The sequence below is a fragment of the Orycteropus afer genome, unplaced genomic scaffold (genome assembly GCF_000298275.1).
Source record: "Orycteropus afer afer isolate SDZICR_OR568_19922 unplaced genomic scaffold, OryAfe1.0 scaffold00026, whole genome shotgun sequence".
Taxonomy (NCBI): Eukaryota; Metazoa; Chordata; class Mammalia; order Tubulidentata; family Orycteropodidae; genus Orycteropus; species Orycteropus afer.
Genome location: NW_006921613.1, coordinates 3,739,572 through 3,761,756, shown reverse-complemented (window position 1 = coordinate 3,761,756; position 22,185 = coordinate 3,739,572). Strand labels below are relative to the sequence as shown.

General features: G+C 36.8%; 1 protein-coding gene across 1 annotated transcript in view; it reads right to left on the bottom strand.

Moving 5' to 3' along the window:
* The window catches only part of WDR72 (WD repeat domain 72), a 315,966-nt gene that overhangs the window by 180,068 nt on the left and 113,713 nt on the right, over positions 1 to 22,185 (bottom strand). The window lies entirely within an intron of this gene.

Sequence of the window (22,185 nt, the reverse complement as noted above, 5' to 3'; positions counted from 1 at the left end):
CTGCTGTTTTGTGCGTCCCTGAGTTGTCCCTGGGGCTGACTGCTCCAGGACATGGAATGGAATGGAGTATTATGCCACACTAAAGAACAATCAGGGATATGTGAATCATCTCGCAACATGGATGAACCTGGAGGACATTATGTTGAGTGAAATAAGTCAATCACAAAAGGACAAGGACTGTATGAGCCCATTATTGTAGAAAGACAGAGAAGAGTTTGCTTGGGAAAGGGAACTCACCTAGTAGGTTACTGGGATGGGGAGGGGAGTGGAGGGATTAATTTCAGGCTGGTTGGTGGTTACACGCTGACATGGGTAGGGGGAGGGATATACGAGAAGGATATATGACCTCCATAATAACATTAGGAAAAGGGAGGACACTGGATTGTACACATAAGCGATAAACAACAGATGCTAATACCAACCAATGTGTCCACAATACTGTATTGCCATTAACACCAAACACTAGGCTATACAGATAAATACATAAACACCTGAGATGATCAGATGGGGTCAGTGAACAAAAGTATACTCTAGGCCAAGGATAGATTCAGCTAAGGCTAATCTTGCACAGGCACCAGTGTTACAAAATAACTGCAGTCCTTACAGAAACAATAGAAGACAGATGCGGAGTAATCCCTCACAGACACCCAGACACTGTGGGAGAGAGATCCAATAGATCTACTGCATCAGGACTATAGTACTGGGGAACACCAGAGTCAATTGGCATATCAAAATACATAAGAGTGTTGCTCCACATCCTACAGTGGTGAGTAGAGACTGGAGTCTTAAAAGCTTTCAAGCGGCCATCTAAGATGCAGCTTATAGTCTCCTAACTTTGAAAGTGGAGAAGAATGCACACACATACACACACACACAAAACCAAGGGCATTTAGAAGCAATCAGCCCTAAAACACAATGACCCTCCAGACCAGAAGAACTAGATGGTGCCTGGCTACCAATGCCAACCACTCAGGAAAGGATCAAATTTGGAGATCCCGGATAGAGTGGGAGGGAAAAGATGAAACAAAACCCAAAAACTCAATAATGACCAGAATTACTGGTCAGATGAAATCTGGTGAGTCTCCCAATACTATGGCCCTGGAATACATTCTGCGTCTGGAATAAAACTCACCCCCAGGGGTGGGCTCTCAGCCCAACAGTTAACAAGATGTACACATAGACCACTCATCCCATGACACACCCACACACTCAATGGTAATTCATCCCTTAGAGCAATAGGCCATGGGACACCAGAAGACCAACATTCAAACTAAGGAAATGCGGGACAAACAGGGGTGCATGAATGTGAGGGGCACAAGGGGAGGCTTATAGGGTAGGGAGAGGAAGAGTCTAGGTTAGGGTTGGACATGGTGAATGGGGAATGAAACCAAATGTACATGTTACGTTGAATGTAAAACAACCTCTTAAAATAAAAGTAAATAAATAAATGAATAAACACAGATAAATATCTTTCTGGTACTCTTTGTTCTCACCCAAGATCTATCTGACATTAACAACGATATCCCTCATTCCATGTCTTCTTCAGAATCCAGCTTAAATTTCTGGCAGTCCCCTGTCAATATACTGCTGCAACTATTTTTGAATTATATTCAGCAAAATTTTACTTGCATATGATATTAATTAATTAATTAAGAACTGTTACCTAAGTGAAAAAATAAATGTCTCACAACACGAGCCCATTTAAACACCTAATTATAGGCTCAGTCAATTTGATATCTGCTGTAAACTTGATGTCTGCCATATATTAGCTCTGGTGGCTAAGGCATTTGACTGCTAACCAGAAGGCTGGAGGTTCAAACCACCAGCTGCTCAGTAGAAGAAAGATGGGGCAGTCTACTTCCATAAAGATTCACCACCTCAGGAATCCAATGGGGGTCATTAAGAGTCAGAAGTGACTTAGGCAGTGGGTCTGTTTTTTCTTTTCTTTTCTTTTCTTTTCTATACAGGTGCTCTGGTAGCATAGTGCCTAAGGCACTTGACTTCTAACCAGAAGGCTGGAGCAGTTCAAACCCACCAGCTACTCCTCAGAAGGAAGATAGGACAATCTACTCCAGTAGCGATACGACCTCAGAAAGTCAAGGAGGGGTCACTATGAATCAGGTCAAACTCGATGGCCCATAACAACAACAACAACATATATTTGATATACAATAAATATTTGATATCTGTGAAGGAAACACCCTCCCCCGTTGGTTCTTTTTTCTAAATCATTTTATTTTTTCAGGAGCACCTTGTGATCAACTTCTCAAGCTGCCAAAGCCTACCAATAAGTTTTTATTTCTTGTTATTAAATATATAGATTAATTTTTTTAAATATATAGATTAATTTTTTGAGTACAGGAACCTTTATAATGTTGTGCTTTCATCCTTGGAACTAATTAATTATGTTATCAAGTCATGATTTTTTCATGTCCTTTTGTAATTTTTAGATTTTCATATCAGTTTTGGACCTTTCTCATTGTATTTATTCCTATTTATTTTCTAGTTTATTATTGGTGGCATAGTGCATAAGTCATTTGGCTGCAAGCCAGAAGGTCAGTGGTTCAAACCTATGAGCCACTTCACAGAAAGATGAGGCAATCACTTATGTAAAGATTTACAGCTTCAGAAACCCAGCAGGGGTCAGTATGAGTTGGAACTGACTTGATGGCAGTGAGGTTTTTGTTGTCTTTTAATTACAGTTGGAATTTTTGTTTTCATTATATTTTCTAACTGGTGCTATTTCTGTTAGTATCTGAAAACAGTACTGTTTTCAGCCATCCACCATGCTTAACTTTATTTTTATTTTATTAGGTTTTCTGTTCCATTATATTTTATAGGTTAAACGTCACTATTAATGTTGGAAGCACACAAAAATAACATGTTTAAACAGAGATAATTTTGTTTCACACTTTCTGAAATTCTTCTTATTTATTTTTCTTATATTATGGCACTTGCTAAAAGTGTAAAACAAAATATTAAAAAGTACAGATAGTAGATTAGCATAATTTTAATTCATATGATGATTGCTGCTTTTAAAAAAATCACTTGATTCATATATCTTTTTAATATTAGAAGGGTTTTCTTGGGTCCATATATCTGAATAACCAATACGTCTTTAATCCCTGCCATTTAAACTTGATTTATATAGTAATATCATGCAACAGAACAATGGGTTCATTTTAACAACACAAACGAAACTCGTAATGGTATTATATTAACATATAATACCAAATAGTTTCTTCATCAAAGATTTTCTACAAGTGAAGAGTAAAATATCATTGATTATTGATTTGGTTTAAAAAAAAAACATTCAGGGTATATTGGTGCATTATAATATGGAAGGATATCTACCAAATATTTTTCATTCAACAATTTAGAACAGAATATATGATATAATCCTATTTGTATACACAAAATTAATTTACTCAAACATACATACACACACTCACATTCTAACTTTATGGTCTAGAATGCAACACAGTAACTGCATCACAATATTAGAAGCTAGCACAAGGGCTGTGGTTTGAAGAGTCAGAGAGGTTTCTTTACTATCCATAAATGTCAGGGTCTTCCTTGTACTGTCAAGTACTCACTTCCTAAAATTCAGCCTTGATCCATTAATGATACATGAAAACCAATACCGCTACATTGTATTTTGGAAAGTCTTAAATTGCAACATAAACCATACCTGAAAAGTCAAGTTACTGTATACAGTACCGACATGATATCCAGGAAAAGAAAATGCTTTTATATTTTCCCCCTTCAAATATATCAAGACATGCCATCTACTTTAACTGATTTAAAACACATAACCACATAAAAATTTCATGGAAAGTACAACTTAAATGCTATTTTACCTATCTACCTTCTTGTCTCTGAAGGCTGTTTACCACTGAGATTCAACTTATTCTGGGAACTCTGCTACCTTTGTTAAAATACATATTTCCGATAGCTGATGGACAGTCCCATATTGGTGTACGTCTTCTTCAGCTTCTTTCCTAAGACACTAGTAATTTTCCTAACAAGACATATACTCCTGATGAACAAGCTCCTTTGCTTGCTGTCTTGCCCTTCTGCTAATTTTAAGGTAGAAATCCAGAGTTAAAAAAAAGAGTGAAAGGATTCTTAATAAGTAATGATAAATTAACATTTATGCAGTGCTAAAATACGCTCACAAAATTCTCCCTTTAGAATTATTTGGCCTAAAAATAATAGAATGCAAAACAGAGCCAGTTATTGACTTAAAGATTCTTTAGTTTATGAAGATTTATGACAAGGGGCATAATGAGTAATTGGTCTCCATCCCAGTAGTAAATTAATTAATTAATTATTGTAATATTAATGAAATGTTTATTGAATAGCAGACTTTTATTCAGCAAGTCAAATAATCACACACAGTACAGAAAACGGTTATTAGGATTCTTTGCTTTTTTTCCTTTCTAAAATTCCTTCCTCTATCTGTCCTTAAAAAAAAAGATAAATCCACAAAGCTAAAGTCTCTAGTTACTTTGAAACTCAAAGCACCATGGTTTCTAAAGTGGATGGAAGCTACATTGGGACCTGGTCCTCACCAACTATCTCTGGGTCAACCAAACATAGTGCTGAGAAACTGGCCAGAATGGAAGAGGCTGGCAGAAGCGAGGCAGTATCTGATAGGGAGCTTATCTAGCTCCTTATGGGTCTATTTGTAGTCTCATAATAATCCAAGTTATTTGTTAAATTAAAACTTAACAGAGAGAGAGAGTATACAAGTGAAAAGAGAAAGACAGCTAGAGAAAAGAGAACACTGTTTTCAACAATTTACTAATTTCCATAACCTAATCAAAAATGTTGAAAGCTTTCATTAAAACACATGTCAAGGAAAACTACAACATGTCATTTAATTTCATATATGTAATCTAAACATATGAAAAATGACTTTATCCATTAAAAATACGAACAGTAATGAACTTTTTTATACAGTACCTGGACTCTCAGTTATAAAAATAAAATCAAGTTTGTGTTCAATTATAAATGCTAATATCACCTCCATATAATTATTTCCAGACTAATTTTCTATCATGATTTGAGGAAAAGAGGGACATCCAATAGTCATTAAATAAATGAATCCCTGAATAAATTCATATATCTGAGGAAGGTAACAGTATCTACCTGCTTACTGATTTTCACTAATTCTACATGGGTGATGCCATTTTAAAGCAGACACAGAAACCAAAACCATGAATTGTATCTCCCATGTAATATTGGAAATAGGAAGTAAGATTTATTTTACCATATCTGTGCCAGCAATTAGGAAATACTCACCTTTAATCTACCTTTATTCAGTGTTATCTAGTTTACCCAAAGCTATTCTTAGGGAAAAAAAAAAAAAATCTAGATGTTGAAAAGAGCTCATTTTTATTTCTCTAAGGGAATTTTATCTTCATTGACAAAAACCAGTAACTATTTTTAAAAGGATTTTTTTATTGATTGAGTAAATGAAAAAGATCTACAAAGGGCTTTGCTTATATTGCACTGAATCCATTTCAACATTTATGACAAATAATTTAATATTATAGAAAACCATAAACAGATAGGGATATAGCAGTTACAAAAAGCAAGCATCTTATAAAGATATGAGAGATATGAAAACAACTGGTAGAAACTCAGAAATGAACACATATCGCAACAATGCATAAATCAAACAACAAGGTATAAATGGAAGCGTCAGCCATTCATTTTCAGATCTTTTGAGCCCTAGGTGGCTGGAGATAGTTGTTGGTAGTAAAGACTGTCTTCCTCCAAGGGGTGGGGTGCGGGTCAGCAGTGGGATGATTGGCAGCACAAATAAAAGACAAAGGAGAAAGCCTTCAATCTGCAGCTGAAGCACACGAAGGACATGGGGAGCTGAGTTTATAATAGAGACAACATTACCAAGTTAATGGCACAGGCAATCATGGGCCACCACGTATCCCGGGCATCAGCAGGGCATCCATTTTCAGCTAAGTGTTAGAGTACCTTTTTGCTTTCTCTCACCACTGCAGGGGTAAAACAAGCTAGACCGTGAAACCCACTGACTGGTAATAAATTACTATATTGGATACTTTTTGTTTTCTTTCAGCAATGACTTCACTGTGTATTTTTGCTATCATTACCAATTAATGTGGAGCCTGCTTTAGCGAACTATATCTAACTGTGTATCAGCCCCTATTCTCCAATTGCTCTGGCAAGTATCACAGGGTCAAGGGGCTCCTTTGACCTTTATCATCTAAGTCTTTCTGACCACTCACTATTTGAAGCAATCTCAGTGGAACAGATGGACACTTTCTGTGACACTATAAAGCTTAGAATATATAAAGATAAATGAAATTGTGTTTCAAGCTTCAAACTGGTTTATGAGTATAAAATATTGTCAGTGTACTCTACAAAATGTCAACTTTTAAAGTGCACAATCAGACCCCAGCTGATGGACAAGATTGCTTGTTTCTTCTTAATTGGAGGTTTTATTTATTTCTTTTTCTTAGTCTGAGGAATAGCAGAATTTTGTAGAGCAGGACTAAGGATTAGTTGGTTACCTTTTTAATTAAAATAACATAGCTCATTTAAAAATATAGTTGTCATTTATTGTACAGTGATCTTATTACATGATTTTTATTATTTCATTATTAATGATGCAATAAGAAAATTATGCTATACACAGAAACACAAAGGAACTATAAATGTTGGATGAAGTAAAAATGAAGATATTAATTTGCCTTAGAAAAAAACCAAACCCACTGCTATTGAGTCAATTCCCAGTCTAAGCAACCCTCATTGGGTTTCCAAGGCTATAAAGCTTTACAGAAGTAGATTGCCTCATCTTCTTCCCACAGATCAGCTGGTGGCTTGAACCACTGACTTTCTGGTTAGGAGCCAAATGTCTCACCACTATGTCAGCAGAGTGCCTTATATTTTAATAGGTCTTAAGGATGTATTAAGGAGCTCTGGAGGCACAGTGCCTAAGGCATATGACTGCTAACCAGAAGGCTGGTGGTTCAAACCCACCAGTCACTGCAGAAGGAAGGATGAGCAATCTACTTCCATAAAGATTTAGTGATTCAGAAACCCAAGGGGGATTGCAGTGAGTTGGAATTGACTTGATGGTAGAGGTTTTGGTTTTGGTTAAGGTTGTATTGGTTGCTTTTATTGTGATTCATGAAATTTTCCACTACAAATTTAAGCTGCTCTTTTAAAAGTCCAAGTTTAAAGACTTTATTTTCCTGCAGGTGTACAAGATTGTGATCTCCCACCACCATTCAGTATATATTCTATCTCCAGTCATATCAACTTCTCATTAGCCCCTATTTGACACCTATTTTTGTTTCTGGCTTTTTGAACTTGCTATTCCCTATGTTGTTGTTATGTGCCGTCAAGTTGGACCTGACTCAGTGACCTCTCCTTGGGTTTCCTGGATGGTATCACTATGGAAGTAGATTGCCCAACCTTCCTTCCCAGGAGTGGCTGGTGGGTTTGAACCGCCAGCCTTCTGGTTAGCAGTCATAGGCACTATGCTACCAGAGCAATATTCTATTCATCCATTAAGATTTGTTGTTGTTGTTAGGTGTCTTTGAGTCAGTTCTGAGTCATAGGGACCCTATGCACAACAGATCAAAACACAGCCCAGTCCTGTGCCATCCTCACAATCCTTGCTATTGAGCCCATTGCTGTAGCCACTGTGTCAATCAATCTCGTTGAGGGTCTTTCCCTTTTGTGCTGATCCTCTATTTTACCAAGTATGACAGAGAAGGACTGGTCCCTTCTAACAACATGACCAAAATATGTGAGATAAAGTCTGGGCATTCTTGCTTCAAAGGAGCATTCTGGTTGTACCTCATGCAAGACAGATTTGTTCATTCTTCTTGCAGTCCATGGTATTTTCAATATTTTCCGCCAATACCACCATTCAAAGAAACCAGTTCTTCTTTCAGTCTTTCTTATTCATTGTCCAGCTTTCACATACACATGAGGGGATTGAAAATACTATGGCTTGGGTCAGGTACAACTTAGTCTTCAAAGTGACATCTTTGCTCTTTAACACTTTAAAATCTTTTCCAGCATGTTTGCCCAGTTCGATATGTCGTTTGAGCTCCCGACTGCTGCTTCCATGGATGCTGACTGTGGATCCAAGTAAAATTAAATCCTTGACAATGTCAACCTTTTCTCCATTTATCATAATCTTGCTTACTGGTCCATTTGTGAAGATTTTTGTTTTCTTTACCTTGAGGTGTAATCCATACTGAAGGCAGTAGTCTTTGATTTTCATCAGGAACTGCTTCAAGTCCTGTTTACTTTCAGCAGCAAGGTTTTGTCATCTGCATATCGCAGGTTGTTAATGAGTCTTCCTCCAATTCTGATGCCACGTTCCTCATATAGTCCAGCTTCTCAGAGTGAGTAAATATGATGAAAGGATAAAACCCTGAGCCACACCATTCTTGATTTAAAACCATGCAGTATTCCCTTGTTCTGTTCAAACAACTGTCTCTTGGTTTAGGTACAGATTCCTGATAAGCATAATTAAGTGTTTTGGAATCACTATTCTTTGCAATGGTATCCATAATTTGGTATGATCCACACAGTCGAATGCCTTTTTAGATTTCAAGATTTAGACCCATACAAATTCCTGAATTTTGTAGACAGAATTGGTCTCACTGTGTTGTTGTTAGGTGTCATCAAGTTGTCTCCAACTCATAGCAACCCTACGCACAGCAGAATGAAACACTGCCTGGCCCTGTGCCAGCCCCACAATCCTTGCTATACCAGAATCCATTGTTGCAGCTGCTGTGTCAATCCATTTTGTTGAGGGTCCTCCCCTTTTTTTTCATTGACCCTCCACTCTACCAAGCATGATATCCTTCTCCAGGGAATGGTCCCTTTTGACAACATGACCAAAGTAGGTGAGATGAAGTCTGGTCATTCTTGCTTTCAAGGAGTATTCTGACTGCACATCTTCCAAGACAGATTTGTTAGTTCTTTTAGCAGTCCATGGTACTTTCAGCATTCTTCACCAACACCACAACTCAATACCATCGACTCTTCTTTGGTCATCTTTATTCATTGTCCAGCTGTCACATGCATATGAGGCAATTGAAAATACCACAGCTTGGGTTAGGCACACCTTGGTCTTCAAGGAGATATGTTTGTTCTTCAGCACTTGAAAGAGGTCTTTTGCAGCAGATTTGCCCAATGCAATATGTCTTGTGATGTCTTGACTGCTGCTTCAATTGGTCTTGTGAAGTCTTTGACAACTTCAATCTTTTTTCTCCATTTATCGTGATGCTGCTTATTGGTGCAGTTTTGAGGATTTTTGTTCTCTTTATATTGAGCTGTAATCCATATTGCAGACTGTAGTCTTCAATCTTCATCAGTAAGTGCTTCAAGTCATCCTCACCTTCAACAAGCAGAGTTGTGTCCTCTGCATATCACAGGCTGTTAACGAGTCTTCCTCCAATCCCGATGCCACATTCTTCTTTCTATAGTCCAGCTTCTCGGATTACTATAGGAGCTCCAGTAGCACTTTGGGATTTAGGTCTACTAGAACACCAGCCACTCCTCGGAAGGAAGGTTGGGCAATCCTACTTCCGTAGTGATAACTGCCTCGGAAACCCAAGGAGGGGTCGCTATGAGTCAGGGCCGACTCGACAGCAAATAACAACAAGAAGAACATATATATTGTACATGCCTCTTACCAATTTGATGTTCAAAAATGTGACGCCAACAAATAATTTCTGTCCCTGCTTTAACTATGCAATAGCCTCCGTTTGCCAGACACCCTTTCTCTCATCTAGTTTTCATATAGCAACCAAAGTGATCTTTTCAAAACACAAATTGGATCACATCACTCCTTTTGTGTAAAACCATGAAAAAAAAAAAAAAAGACTCCACTTAGAACTTAGACTAGAACTCTTCTCCTTACTCTAAATTATCTTCTTCTGCCTTACTCTCTAACATCCATTCCTAATTCTCTTCCTTATATACTGCTCTCCAGTCACACTAGATTTTTTTACTTCACTGACTACATCAAGCTCATTTCTACTTTAGGACTTTTGCTGCAACTGTTTGGTCTCTCCAGAATATTCTCCCCACTGATTATCACATAACTGACTCCTTTGCCCCTCAGATTTCATTCAAATACTACTTCCTCCAAAAGGTCTTCTCTGACCACTCAGAGTAAACACCCAAGCACCATCTATAACACTGCCTGATTTTAATTCCCATTAAAGTCAGCCAAGTCCAGAACACTACATGGCATTCTAGTTTATTTTTCTGAAAATTGTCATCTGTCTCCATTCACTTGAAATGTAACTCCATAAGTACCAGAACCTAGTTGAAATTCCAGTATCAAGAAGAGTGGCTGATATACAGGAGGTACTCAGTAAATACTTCCTGAATGAATGCTACAAAACTTACACACACAGCAACCCTTTTTGTTTTCAACCATCTTAAGGCATGTTTACCTAGCATGTGCATATTAAACAGTGTGGTGGAGATTCTAGTATGGGTAGGATTAGACTAGGCAGGAAGAGCAGAGTCAGCAGGGGCATTCCAGCAGATGACTACTGACTGACCCACAGTCACTTAGTCCTCTCTGGGATATAAATGGAATGATAAAGGGGAAGGAACAAGAGCAAATCTTATGAGCTAGAACTCTCCTGTGGCTATAATCCAGCCTTATTCTATGTTCCCACAGTAAGGATTTACCTAAAAGCATTTAATGTCACACATCATCTGTACAGTCAGCCTTCTCCCAACAGTCCTCTGATGAGAGGAGTTAAGCAATTTTCAAATGATCTGCGAAAGCAAAAGCTCCTGTGATGTTTGGCACTTGAGGGAGGCAACACTGTGCCAGACACTTTGCATCTGGGAAATGAAACATAAATCAGGTCTCTTACTATTTATTATACTTACACTTCTAAAACGGATTACAAACCTGTTGATTAGATTGTTGCTGGCTTCAGGGTTTCATATTGAGGGGAGGGCTTACTTAAGCAATTATTTGAGAGAAGCAGAGGGCTCATAATATACAACAAAATTGTTGGGCTATTTTTTGAGTGTTTATTTTATATATATAAACTTATTGTGATTTGGGTGAAAGTTTACAGAGTAAATTCATCTTCCATATAGCAGTTCACATATACTTTGTCTCATGACATTGACTGCAATCTCCTATAATGTAACAGTTGAGTATTTATTGTAGATAACTTTGTTACTAGAAAAAAGTCTGAGATGTTAAGGTCAAGTGAATGGAGCAATAATATAAATTTTGCTGGTGCAAGAAGCCATTTTAATCAGATTGTCTTTTCATCTTCCTTTCTGAGTATTATCAACTTATTGCTGTACACATCTTACCTATAGTGAATCATTAGTCCCTAATGCAATGGACATCCTAATTTCCATCACCAGTGTTTAATGAACTTTTTCTTATAAACTTTTGAATTGATTTGGAATACTCTAAATATCAATATGGCTTAGAAACTATTGAATTGATTGAGACTGGTTTCTAAATATCAGTGGGCTAGCTACTGGGCTTCAACAGCACCTTTGCTATTATTGACTATCTTTTGCTAGACTATTCTCTGAAAGATCAAGTAACATCAAGTAATCCCAATTTGGACTTAAAGTAATTGACTGGCAAAATAAGTACACTTTTTTTTTTTTTTTTTTGCCCTTGGCAGTCTTTTTTTTCTTCCCCTCTTACAATTCAGAAAACTTACCATTTATTTTTCATGTTTAGAATTCAGTAGATTTAACCCATGTATTTAGGAGCTCTGGTAGCATAGTGGCTAAGACACTTGCCTGCTAACCAGACGGCTGGCGGTTCAAACCCACCAGCCACTCCTTGGAAGGAAGGTTGGGCAATCCTACTTCCGTAGTGATACTGCCTCGGAAACCCAAGGAGGGGTCACTATGAGTCGGGGCCGACTCGACGGCACATAACAACAACAACATTTAGTCAACAAATCCTGTGACTACCTGTCATGTTTCAGACATGTGTTAGGTGATAAGGATTGTGGTGAACTTTGACCTTATATTTTAGTGGAGAATAGATAAGACAAAAAATAAAAAGTATACTGAGAAAGAGAATAATGGGAGATGGGTGGCTACCTACATAACAGAGAGGTCACACTGAAGCTTGGACTTGAAGGTGAAGAAGTGAGAGAATATTCTGAAAGAAAACTGTTGGTACTTGGAATATGAGTTTCTTTAATGAGGCCAACCAGCTGGATATTAGAGATCTAGATTATGGTCTCAGATCTATGGTTGACATTTTTTCCAGGGCTTTGAACTAGTACATTCCGCTTTGATCCCCTGCTGAGAATTTCCATATTCACCCTAGATTGACTGAATCAGAATCACTGACTACAGAAGAATCACCTAGGTAAGAATCACCTCAGGATCTATAAGAATCACAAGGGGACCTTTTTAAAATGTAGATTCAAATACAGTATATCTGGGGTAGAAATGCAAATTCTTAGCAGGAGGTCAAACAGGAATGAACCAGGGCAAAGCCCTACATTTTCCAGTATCTTTTTCATGTATGCTTCATAATCAGCTATTTCTCCAAGAGTGAATGCAACTCAGATTAATAATAATTAAATGTCCATTTTCCAAGCTCTCTTCTTTCCATCCAGGCTATGCTGATGGAAGTTGAAAAGACTTTTTAATAAAATATCTTTAATAAAAGTCATGTGAGTTCAACACACTGGGAACCCACAGAGCTGAGGAATATGTGTAATCTTCACAGGACATTTCCCTGACTCCCATGATAGATGTCAAAAATCAAATTTGAAACTCAGAAGATATTCTTACAAAGAAAAAAATCAAAACAAAACCCACTACGATCGAGTCAATTCTGACTTGAAGCAACACTATAGGACACAGTGGAACTGCCCTATAGGGATTCCAAGCCTGTAAATCTTTACAGAAGCAGACTGCCTCATCTGTCTCTGGCAGAGTGGCTAGTGGGTTTGAACCATCAGACTTCTGGTTAGAAGCCAAATACCTTAACCACTGTGCCACCAGAGCTCTTTTACAAAGAAAATAGTTAAGTATAACATCCCACCCAGGAGACATGATGAAAATTATATAATAATACTGGATGAATGAATGGCAGTGCCATGGAGTCAATTTCAACTCAAAGCAACCCGCATTGGGTTTCTAAGGCTGTAAATCTTTATGGAAGCAGACTGCCTCATCTTTCTTCCATGGAACAGCCAGTTGAATTCAAACCATGTTATTTAGCAGCCAAGTACCTTAACCATTATATTACCAGAGCTTCTTAATAATAATGGATGGATAGCAATGTGAATTTTATGGAAATTCTGAAATATTAAAGGAGATATTTTCTAGGTTTTGATTATGTATCAAGGTGTCCAAAATTTGGAAAAAAATATACAAAAAGTCACCAGTGGAAACTAGATAGTAAAAATCAATTAGAATTCTTTCTCAAATATCATTCATGAAATACTGACTACAGTTGCTCTAATTCTCAAGTGAGGAAACTTTTAATTATAATATGGCATTACATGTTTACACTGAATAAAATTCAGCATATCCTGAAAATAACAATTCAAAGTAACCATATTAAATGATTTATTGAAAAGACATTAGGTAACCATAAGAGGGACACAAAAGCTTTAAGGGAATATGATGTAGCATTCATACATAATGAAGTACTGAGGATTTTGTAGATCATGTTATTCAATTCTATTATACTTCATGCTTTTCCTATGAATAGTCTTTTTACAGATAGATAAAATATGGGCTAGCATTCTTAGATTTTTATCTGTTAGTAAAGGAGAAAGAAATTTTGATAATGACAACATTATCCTGTTATGAAACTGAATTCTAATATAGTTATATGACTCAATGGACACAGAAAAACACACGAATTAAAAAAAAAAAAAAAAGCCAAGCTGTGACCCCATAATGGGCCCTTGTGTGACACTGCAATAGCAGTGAAGCAAACAAGCACCTGAGTGCTATGTATTACCCAGGTAGCATTCATGGCAAAACTCACTGGAATTTTCTGTATCTAATCCCAAGTGTTATCTTGATAAACATAGTCAAGTAGATCATTTATATCAAGGGTATATTTCAGGGCATAAGTTTCCATGATTAATGGAATTATCATAAAAAAGCAAATAAAATTATTACAAAATACACTAAAAACTTGTAGTTTTCTGCTGTATCATACTAATTACAAACATTCTTGATAACACCATAAATTTCATGCATAAGGTTAAGGTTAAAGAACGCTTTAAAGATGGTTCAAGCTGATCGTTAATACAACGAAACGATACTAACTTCAAAGGCATAAAAGAAAAACACAAGAGAATTTAAAGAAAAAAAAAAAAAATCATTGCCACCTATAAACTTGGCTTTAACTACAGGTGCCAGAGCTGAATATTTCTGCCCAGTCCCACAACATAGCAAAACATAAATTCTTGGTAATCAAAAATGTTGGACTGGAATTTACATGGTAACTTCTTATTTTGGAGAGCTATTTCTCCTGTCAAATAATTTTCTTAGGAAGAAACACAACTCATGTTATTCTTTCCACATTCTATCATCTGATCACATTACAGATGTTGTAAAACAGACATCAGCCTGAGAGACTAGAGAGACAGATCTGCCTTAGCACAGATTAAGTCTCTGGCAGGAACAGACACAGGATGTCCCAGAGATGCAAGGGTCTTGATTCAAATTTCAGAAATTATTAGTATCAGGACAGCTAGTTAGGGGATTTAGGTAGAGGTTAAATGTTACAGAACCAGAAGAACAGAATAATAGTTCTAAGACAGAGGTCAATCTGAGTTAGAATGATTTTCCAGTTGTGATAGGCAGAATTCACAGATTACCCAAGATTCCTATCACCTGGTGGGAACAACTGGGAGACACTCCTCCTGCCAGTTATCCAATCAAACACTAATTTGGGTATTGCTGTGAAAAGATAATTTGGAGTAATATAATTAATGTCCTAAATAAGTGAACTTTAAGAAAGGGAGATTATCTGAATGGCCTAACCCAATCACATGAGATTTCAGAAATCAGAGAGTTTTATTTGGCTGATGGCAAAAGGAGAAGTTATGGATTTGAAGTAGGTTAGGGATTGGATGCATGAGAAGTTCTCCACTGCTGGCTTAAAGACTACATGGCAAGAAATGTGTGGCCCCAGTTGACAGCCAACAAGTAAATGGGGACCCAAGTTCTACAACCACGAGAAACTGAATTCTGCCAAGCACCATAAGGAGCTTGGAAGACAATCTCAAGCCTCAGATGAGCTAACAGCAAGCCCAAATGACCCTTTGATTTCAGCCAATTGAGAACCGGAAAAGAGAACCCAGTCATGCCATGCTGGACTCCTAACCTACAGAGACTGTGACATAATAAATTTGTATTGTTCTAGGCCACTAAGTTTATGGTAATTTGTTACATAGCAAAAGAAAACTGAAACCATCATTTAAAAAAGTGTTTGGGCAGAAGAAGCCAGAGTGGCCAACAGTGAGAACTGAGATCGAGGATCCTGGTCTGGAGAGGTGCCTGGAAGGAAGAGTTATACTAGGGCAGGGCTGTTGTTGTTGTTATATGCTGTCAAGTTGGACCCAACTCATAGCGACCCCTCTTTGGGTTTCCGAGGCAGTATCACTATGGAAGTAGATTGCCTCATCTTCCTTCTGAGAAGTGGCTGGTGGGTTTGAACCACCAGCCTTCTGGTTAGCAGTCAAGTGCCTTAGGCACTATGCTACCAGAGCTCCCTAGGAAAGAAAAGCAAGATCTAAGCAAAATTAAATTCTGCCTACTAATCACTGCAAAAATAGAGACTTCTGAAATTCTGAGACTCCAGCAACACTCATAATGAACATTACATACACAAGATCCCAAACCTAGTGGCAAGAACATTTAAGAAAATGGGGTGTATAAGTTAAGACAGGACAAGGTGGAACCCCGCAGTGAGAGAAATTTGGTAGACCACCCATCTGTCAGTAGAGGCGTACATATTGCTATGATGCTAAACTGGTTTCAGGAGAGCTTCCAGACAAAACCAGACCAGAAAGAAAGGTCTGGTGATCTACTTCTAAAAATCAGTCAATAAAAACCCCATTGTTCACTGTGGTATGATACCATAGTGCATGGGGTCACCCTAGTCAGGGGCTGACCTGACAGCACCTGGCAACAATAACCACAAGCTTAACTGCAGGTCCATTCACTGATGGGTTCAGCTAAAAGGGAACTGAGAGAGCAGAGATCATAACTAACAGGTCCTAGTCCTGGTTCCAAACCTGTATGATTTAATCAAGACTGGATGTCAACATCCTCCGAAGTAAAGTTAGAGGAAAGGAGAGAATAGATAACCAGACTGCTTTCAGTTCAAACATTCTATGACATTAAAACTAGCAATGAAAGGGTCTAGTGAACCTATATTCCTCCATTACTACTCTTTGTGCATTAAGATTACTATCTCAGTTCAAAGAGCAAAAAAGGAAAGCAAAACAAGTGCTACCAGAGAGTAAATGGAGAAGGCCAAGTTTTATGTAATGACCAGAGACCTCTAGTGGGAACTGGCAAGAAAGTAATGAAGGTGAGTATGACTTTGTATTTCATAAGTTTTCATAATGTCTTTCTGTTGTTGTTGTTGTTACGTGCCGTCGAGTCAAACCCGACTCATAGTGACTCCTCGTTGGGTTTCCGAGGCAGTATCACTACGGAAGTAGGATTGCCCAACCTTCCTTCTGAGGAGTGGCTGGTGGGTTTGAACCGCCAGCCGTCTGGTTAGCAGGCAAGTATCTTAGCCACTATGCTACCAGAGCTCCCAATGTCTTTCTAGAAACTATCAAATGTTTATGTGACGACAAACAAAAACAAAACAAAACAACTATAATGCTCAGACTTACTTAGATATACAAGGAGTTAATACATTAATAAGAAAGCCCCTGCCTCACTGTAGCCTCTTAAGATCATATTTATACCTGGAACAAAAGTTATGCAGGATATTTTAATTTAGGATTAAAACAGCTGCTTTATAGCTGTTTTATGACCCTTACCAAAAACCAAAAACAAAAAACCATCATTGAGTCAATTCTGACTCATATCGACCCTATAGGACAGGGTGAAACTTCCCTATAGGGTTTCCAAGGCTGTAAATCTTTACAGTACAGACTGCCTTATCTTTCTCCTATGGAGTGGCTGGTGGGTTTGAACCACCAACCTTTTGATTAGCAGCCAAATGTTTTAACAGTTACACCACTGGAGCTCCTTACGAGCTTCACAGTATGAAGAAAATTACAAATAAGTGAATATAATGTGGGGATGCAAGTAACTGGTACTGTCCTTGAGATGTCACTATTACAACCTAAATCAGAGTAACAGATGGGAATATTAGCAGGATATACTTTTGAATAAATTTATGATCTTAGTTTCAAGTTAAAGCCTTAATTCATTTTGCTTTTTAAAATTACAAGGATAATATTCCATAAGAATAAATGCTTCTTTTCTGAGAATTGCTTCCTGTTACTTTTTTGAGTTTGCTGCTCTCTCTGGGCCTGTTTCAACATAAGTCATTGGCACAGAAGTAGTGCTCCTGTTGGGATTCCTTTAAATGGGTCCAGATGGTACTCTCAGTCAATAAGAGATATTACCAGCTTTCAAGAAGAAATATTTTATTCTCCTCCTTTTCTTTCCTATTATAAGCAACTGACCCTTACAGTTAACTCAACATTTGAAGTTCTACAAGCTTCACTCTTCCCTCCTGAAAATACAATTCAGTGTTTTATTCATAAAACATAGGATACAAACAAGACAATGGGCTTGGTCACCAAGGAACCTCCAAATGTCTTTAAAGGTATAGCATTTTTGTACCACCTTTTAATTAAAAGCAGCAAGTTGCTCAATAACATTACATCTAAGTACACTTGAGATAATTTGTATTCCAGAAATAAAAACATAGACTTCTTTCAGTAGATTACATAGACCCATATTTTCAGCTCACCAAGCAGCCAGATCTTAAAATTTTGAAGGTACAGGTTTTAACAAGTAAAATCTATTTGTAACTGAGGAGAAAAAGAACAGAAAGAAAAAATGAGGAAGAAAAATATTTAAATGATTATGAATAGGTAAGTAATACGATGTAGGCATGATTACATAAGTCATGGTTTCTAAGCTATCTATATAAAATTATTAAAGTAAATGAGGCAAATTTAAAGATATGCTTTAATAAATTATTCTAACATTGTCCCCAGGTCAAGCTAAGAACAAAATGAAAACATCTGATATGTTGAACTTTTACACACTTTTTCCATACTTAGGGCCTCCACCCCACCAAGTAAATTGATGAAGGTAAACAGAATGTTTAATTCATGAATAAAGTTATATTCTTAGATTTCTGCATTTCTCCTAGGTTGATGAAATATTAAGAACAGAAGATGGGAACTGAGATAAATATTGGCTCTACTGGTGAAATTCTGTGTGTGCTCTACATAGATCTTTTCTTTCCAGGCTAAATCTACTACTAAAGAAATGATATAAACATTTATTCAATGAAAAAGTACACTTTAGAATTAACAGTAGAGGTAACATCTTTTGAAACCAGCAAACATCAAAGCAGAACCAAATCTTTCTCTGGTAGAAATCACAACTTCAGCAATTATAAAAACAATAACGGTGACCTTGAATCAGCCTTAAAGGTCTTTGTACACAATTAGATTAGCAGCTTTATGAATTTTCAATTGCTATCACAGCCACAAGTTCAATAAATGCAGAGTTGGTTGGTAATAGGAAACTAGCTATTTTTTAACAGCCTTCACTAAGAAAAGGCACTTGAGAAAGTACACATTACACTAGCATTTTCCATAGGTTGCAACGCACAGCTCTTTCAAATCCTGTTTAGCACAGCTTCAATGAAAACATATGGACATCTCAGGTAAACAACAATAAAAATTCAAAATCAAATTCAGTCAAAACCAGAAATGATGTAACTAAATTATTTTGCAATTCTGGGAACTGGACAGTCAGCTAAAAGGTTTTCATATCTGGAAAAATATTTTTAATTTAATATAAGAATTCAAGGTAAACTCTTGCAATATTTTTTTCTCATTTTGAGTATATAATTTCACTATATCCTACTGTAGCTTAAATGTAACAACTAACGGCACTAGAGAAACCCAATATTTTAAAAAAAGAGAACATTGTCTGTAGTTATTGTAATTAATGGATTCAATATCTATTACCATCAGGCAGGTATCATAGCAACCTTACATTGCTGAAAACTGCTAGAAAACTCTTCAAAACCAGCAAGACTCTGCTTTAGGAAAACCTGCGACAATACTGGGGATTTAACTGGCTGTCAACATCTGTGGGTGTTGCTATGGGCACAGTCACAAAGAACTCCGCCATATGCACAAAAAGGTATACACACAGAGAAGATGAGAGGACACCGACGATAAACTGATAAGAAAATCAAAAGGAAGAAATCACTGCACAAGCAATATACAACAAGCACACAATTTTGAATCCATGTTCTATACTAATTCTTTTCTGTTCAGGCTGAAGAATCCAAATTCAACTTAACTATAATTGTGACTAAATATGAACCAGGGGAGTGGAAATAATATCTTAAAGCTCTGCACTTGTACCATTTATCACAAGTCTTAATCTGAAACTCAAAGTGAATCACATTTAAAATAATATTTAAACTTTCACTTATAAACCCTTGATAGTCATTTATAAATCTACAGACGAGAAAAGAACAGGTTACTATGAACAAGAACCCAATATTGATTTTTCGGCGGTGCAGTAAAGCATCTCCATTCTATTTGGCTGCTGTCAAAGCCACTCTTTAACAGCTGGAGTCAAATTGCACTATTTACAGCAAGAGCCCTTGTCAAGTGGACCATAAGTATCCTAACAATACACTATTCAAATGGCACTTTGCCACACAAATTGCTGACTTGATGAATAACCTATGTCAATGACTAAGGCCAATATAAAAGTTTCATTTTTATGAGAGGTTTTACATTCACACATTAAATAAGCTTTCTTTGAAGAACTATTAAGCTATATATTTCAGGCCTTTTGGATGCTGAAAATAATTAAAATCTGTTTAAATACATCAAGGGAACTGACAACATTAATCTGGATCTGGTGTTAACTACATTTGTCACACGAGTCAGAACAGTGCCCTTCTGTTCCTGGCACTCCCCACCGGCACGTGCGGCACAAAGCAGGGCTTAAACCAGTGCACACCATGAAATAGGAGCGTTCTCCTTTTGTGTCTTGATTTACGTGGCCAACTAATGTTTGGGTACAAGCGAGGCTTTGAAGTCCTGTGAGGAAATTCAGAGTTGCTTCTGTGTGCAAGGCAGACAGCTGGAGTCATTTATTGCTGCCTTTCCTACTTTTCATAGTGACTCTGAGACCTCCTCAATTAGTTTTAAAACAAAGCTGTGATATGAGCTTTTCATAGTTTTCCTCATCACAGAGGCAACTTTTTATTAAAAACAGTTTAAACTCAATATGAGAAAAAGGATATCTTTACAAAGCAGTTATTAAAAGACAAGTTTTATAGATTCAAATTAAATTGGTTTTATTTCACTTAAAAAGAGTTAAAAATCATACACACACACATGTAAAATGCTTAGAGGAAATGGTTATGCACTGTTGAAAACTTGCATCACTTCACATGTGCCCAAAAAGCAAATTGCCTTGTATATTTCTCTACTATCTAATTTACTGGGAAGGAGGTTATTGGTTAAGACACCAGAGTTTTAAGGTGACGTTCTGTAAATGAAAATTTATAAAACAAAAATCTTAATCAATGTTTATAATAAGAAAAAAAAAAACTACATTTTCCTTGAACACCTGCATGTTAGCAGTAAAAATTTATTTTCTTTTGACACACAAAATTGTTGCAAAATATTTTCTACTTACTACATTAAAACGAATATATCAAAAATTAACTACTGATGAAAACAGTGAAAAATACCACTGTATGTTGAGAATTCAGACCTAAATAATGCAATTCATTGTTTTCATACAAATATTACTTTCTTTCCAGTACTTATGCAATTTTGATAATAAAAACTGATAGTTCAACAAAAAGAGTTAACTAACCTACAACATGTAATATTGCTATAATCAGTTGTTACTTAATGTTTACACATGTCAATTTGTAGGTGAAATTTTCAAACCTCATAATTTGGAAACTACTCTAAGTTCTCTTTGGTTAATGTTTTTATGTTGTAAAATAGCTAACTTTTTGTTCCAACATGGTAACAGTGGGATCCGACTTTCTGATAGTGACCTACCAGTGCACCATCTGCGTTTTACAAAAGGTAGCAGGATAAAGTGCTAAAAAGATTTTTTAGCATATGGAACCAAAGGCATCACCCAAAGGTCATCTAAAGGTTAGGAAAAAATATAATCATACTTCTAGAAAGTGCAACTAGAATGTAAATGCAATCCTGATTTAAAACCAATTTTAGAGTTTGAGATATAGATGCATGTATAAATGCTTTATTTCAAGAAAATTCCATTTTAAAAAATCCCACTTGAACTGGGAGATATACATTTGTTTTTTCCACAAACAGCAGCTTTACAAACAGATATAAGTGTAACAGTTTCTATTAGAACATAGAATTCATGTAAGGCCTTTTGGATTATCTTCCCATAGGAGAGAGAAATTAGAATAATTGGCTTTACTAAAAATTCAGATATAGAGGGAAAGGGGAGATTTTGGCTATTGTGCCATTTCTTTCTGGTACCTCATAGTCCCTAAGTCCAGACCAGATCCATCTAGATCAGAAACTGATAAACTGTAGCCACCAGGCCAAATCCAGTCCACTACCTGAATTTTGTAAATAAAGTTTTATTGGAACACAGACATACCCATTCATTAGGTATTGTCTATGTCAATACTAGCAGAGCTGGATAGTTATAGCAGAGAACATCTGGCTTATAAAGTCATAAAGTCTAAAATACGTATCTTCCAGCCCTTTATAGAAAAATTTGCTAATCCCTGGTCTAGTTTATCATTGTATAATGCAAACCACTTGTGTAATTTAAATTAATAGGAACTCTGGTAGCATAGTGCCTAAGGCACTTGACTGCTAACCAGAAGGCTGGCGGTTCAAACCCACCAGCCACTCCTCGGAAGGAAGGTTGGGCAATCCT